The sequence below is a fragment of the Camelina sativa genome, chromosome 15 (assembly GCF_000633955.1).
Source record: "Camelina sativa cultivar DH55 chromosome 15, Cs, whole genome shotgun sequence".
NCBI classification, from domain to species: Eukaryota; Viridiplantae; Streptophyta; class Magnoliopsida; order Brassicales; family Brassicaceae; genus Camelina; species Camelina sativa.
Genome location: NC_025699.1, coordinates 15,207,289 through 15,212,263, shown reverse-complemented (window position 1 = coordinate 15,212,263; position 4,975 = coordinate 15,207,289).

The following is a 4,975-nucleotide window of genomic DNA, read 5'->3' as shown; positions in this document are numbered from 1 at the left end:
ACATTCATAAATCATAATATATATATATATATATATATATATACAAATATAATTGGGATAACCGAAGTGATCTGTTGAACCGTATTTGTTATTTTAAGACGAACTTAACGAAAAGTGGAGGTTTGTGTAATTTATTTCGTAAGAGAAGTTTCTGTAGCATTAACCTATTACATGTGATCGAGTTAATTATGCATATTATATAGATATTGGTACTTGATTTTGTGTGTTTCAAATGACTCACATAATCTCAATTTAAAACCTAAAAGTAGTTTATAAAACTGGTACGAGTTGCAACACTAGTGGCTAACGATTTTTAGGACTTCAAAATATATTATTGGGTGAATAAAGTAGAGATGTAAAAGGAAATGATTATTTCCAAAAAAACAGAACATTTGGTCTAATGAGGTCGTGAGAGGTTTAATAAGAAGTTAATAATATGAAGAAGATACGACTTAATTAAGGCCCATTACAAAAGGAAGGTCCACTACTCAAATTGTCACCACTTTGTATATAATTAATAAAAGCATTTTTCATAATCACTAGATGATAATAAAGGTCTAAGTAACCACCAATCATCTTCGTTGATCTTGCTTTTCAATTATTTTTTTCTCTCCTATGATTGCATTGGCCAAAATATATGACTTGAACATTCACAGCCACATTGAATTTGTTCTGTTTTAATTATATGTAAAATATCATGAAACTGTTGATGATGGGATCATAATCATCATGATTCATAGCTACCACCTAAATTTCCACCACCCCTTGNAAGGGGGATATTAAAGACATTTTAATAAGCAAAGATTTTAAAAAACTTCTTTTACTTTTCTTTATCAAAATCTTTTTTGAATAAAAAAAAATTAATCATAAACATACATTACACATTCATAAATCATAATATATATATATATATATATATATATACAAATATAATTGGGATAACCGAAGTGATCTGTTGAACCGTATTTGTTATTTTAAGACGAACTTAACGAAAAGTGGAGGTTTGTGTAATTTATTTCGTAAGAGAAGTTTCTGTAGCATTAACCTATTACATGTGATCGAGTTAATTATGCATATTATATAGATATTGGTACTTGATTTTGTGTGTTTCAAATGACTCACATAATCTCAATTTAAAACCTAAAAGTAGTTTATAAAACTGGTACGAGTTGCAACACTAGTGGCTAACGATTTTTAGGACTTCAAAATATATTATTGGGTGAATAAAGTAGAGATGTAAAAGGAAATGATTATTTCCAAAAAAACAGAACATTTGGTCTAATGAGGTCGTGAGAGGTTTAATAAGAAGTTAATAATATGAAGAAGATACGACTTAATTAAGGCCCATTACAAAAGGAAGGTCCACTACTCAAATTGTCACCACTTTGTATATAATTAATAAAAGCATTTTTCATAATCACTAGATGATAATAAAGGTCTAAGTAACCACCAATCATCTTCGTTGATCTTGCTTTTCAATTATTTTTTTCTCTCCTATGATTGCATTGGCCAAAATATATGACTTGAACATTCACAGCCACATTGAATTTGTTCTGTTTTAATTATATGTAAAATATCATGAAACTGTTGATGATGGGATCATAATCATCATGATTCATAGCTACCACCTAAATTTCCACCACCCCTTGGTGTTCATGATCATTGTTATCATCACCGTCATACATTGTTCATCCAAATATGGAGTATCGAAATAATAGCCATTAGAGGAGACGTCATCATGTTAACTCCTTAATCAAGGACATGCTTGTTCAATTTTAGCCTAGATATCTAAATCTGCTACAACTAATATATACAAATATAATTATGAAAACTAACATATGGTAAATGCTACTAATGAAAACATTAGACTATAATTTAACTTGTGTATACGTGGTTGTCTTCTATGAATCAAACCAACATCTTTTGTCAAAGACACTTTCACATTTTATATTTCTTGAACATCAACAAAACATATAACTTTTTTTTCGTTCTTGGCGGCTTTTATAAATTTATTCCAAATCTTTCATGCTTTAATGATAATTTAGGGGATGTTATTGGATTGTGGTTTTTAAAGGAGTTTGATGTATTTAAGAATCAGGTGTTATTCAATTGGGTATTTTTAAAAATCCATTAAAATCTAGTGTTATTCAATATCTACTGGATTTTGTGTGATTTTGGATTTCAACGTACTTTGCTTCTAAAATATGAACAAACACAATACCACACTTTTCTCAATCATTTCATTTTCTTCTCCTCTCTTTAGATGGATCTCTAGCCTTTGACATATTATTGTTTGATTTTTTTTCTCAATCCTTTTATATAATCACACTTATTCATCAGATATGTATTATTTTTGAGAATTTTTTTTTTGTGTTCTTTAACTTTTTTTTCTGGGTTCATGATCTATAACTTTTTTTTTTGGTTTATGATATAATCACACTTTTTTTTTCTGGGTTCAATCTCTGTTTCTTCCTCCTCAAACCCTTTGTATATAATCACACTTATTCATCAGATCTGTGTTTTTTTTGTATTCTTTAATTTTTTTTTTCTGGGTTCATGACATCTGGGTTCTTTAATTACACCAAAAATCTGGATTGAAAACAAATACAGTTTAATTCAAGTTTTCTATGACATGTGTAAAAGTCTGGGTGTTATTAATTTAATATAACTTTGGTGTATAACACAATTTATGGATATATATATATATTTTTTTCTAACAATAACTTTTTAAAAAATCCATAACAATCACCAAAAATACATTATCAATGACTTTCAAATCCACCTTATATGCATTATAAAGTCCACACAAATGCATTAGACTTTTAAATCTACTAATGTCCTGGGTTAATTAAAATCTATTAAAATCCTCAATCCAATAACACCCCCTTAATTTAGTTATATACAAACATTTTTCATATACTATGCACATTGAATCACTTGTAGGAAAGCCATCAGCCTCGGAGCCTCCGATCTTTTTACACTTACCCACTTTTAGTTGTTTATTTCTTTTCCCATTTCCCTTATATATAAGCTATACTAGAATATGATCCGTGCTTGAGAGCACAGATTAAAATTCCTTCCTTTTGTTTATTTGATAATTTTTATTTAAAACATCGCATATGTGATTATTTTATTTGTTTTATAAGGTTTTTTTTTATGAAATACTATGGCATGAAATCATATACTGAATATGACTTATGAAAATAACATCTATTATGTAAGATCTATTCTAGTATATATAGATTTTAACCCGTAGTACAACGTGAATTAACTTGTGTGATAAAAAAATCAATTTTTGTTTGTTAATTTTATTTGATTTGTTTAGTGTTTAATTTTTTTTTTTTTGTCAACCATTGGGCTACAACTGACCGGCCCACTAGCCAAATTCCTACATTCGTAGGAGCCGGGACTCGATCCCGGATGTGATGGTGCCTTCTACAAATGGACTTACCTCCTGTCACTACACTAAGGTCACTTCACAGTGTTTAAAATTATATATTGTATTTTGATTGTTAATTCTATGACTTAACCTATAGTATAACACATATTAATTTTAGGACCAAATATGTAACGTATGTTTGTCAAAATCATCATGACCGAGAAAGCCTACCAAACAACATTATTTCAAACTTAAATTTAATCTGAAAAAATCATATTTTTGAAATTTTAACCCGTGCTCTAGCAAGAAATCATATTTCTTGAAATTTTTTTCATATTATAGTGACATATTATTGACATGTGCTATAACAAATCAAATTAGAGGTTTTTATAATTTTTAACTTTTTGATTTATCATATATTTATGATATTCTTAAAAATATCAAATTAAACTATTTTTAAAGATTCCAAATTAAATTATTTAAAAGGTTTATTATAGTATATAAAACTATACAATTCAACAAAAGAAATATATGAAATGAATTTAAATATTCAAATTTTTACCTGTTACTCAGTCAAAATTTTCTGATAAAGTTAGGTAAGATTTTTTTTTTTTTAGTATAATCGGAAATGATTTGTAATGTACATAGAAGTGATTAATTTTTCTTACTTTCTGAGATTTTTTGTCTATATATTGGTAGTTAAATATTATTTGAGATTTTATTTTATTCTTTGGAATATTTCTTTTAAGAGGATCATAATCCTAAATCTATATAACCTATTAAATAATTAATACATATAACCTATCAAATAATTAATCTTAGTTATAACTTATATTAATATTATATAGTCTACCAATTTGAAGTTGTGTACTTCTCTTTTAGTAAAAAGGGGATTCATTTAGGGATTTTTGATCTGGTACTAACGCATTATGCCAAACATATCTCTCTTCGGAAATCAAATGAATTGACAAAAAGATTTAGTAAACTCTTTCGTTAATGATAATAATAATGCAAATAAGAAGACTATCTTTCGGTAATATTATACAAAATGTAATTTGTTAGGTCATTTTTTTATTACGAAGTTGTGTTTGAGATCATCCGAAGCCTCTAAAAGTTTTGATACGTCTTTACATCATCATTTCGGATAACGATTAGGTTATAAATGGTAACTTTAAACTACTTGTCAAAAATTATTCAATTATAAATATCCTCATGTGTTAATGGTCAACCTCGGGTACAAAGAAATGTGGAAGACTTCTGAGAAAAAGTAAAAAGATTTAAAGATATAATACAATGACAGTATGGAATAGTGGATTTGTGAGTCAGTTTGAAGGTTCTTTTCGAGATCCATAAATATCCAATTTGATGTTTCATAGTTCAAATATTATGAATGTCATTTCTAATCATTTCAGTTAGAGAGATGAAAGCATATCAGTAAACCACCATTAGCCAATCAATCGTTAAACTTTTCCCACTTTCCAGTTTTAAATTCATTACCGGATCTCTTACTTTATCAAATGGTTCCATGAATTTGAAAAGACACAATGTCACATTTAGTTGACCTCTGGCTCAGATATTTGGGATTGGTAGAACTCA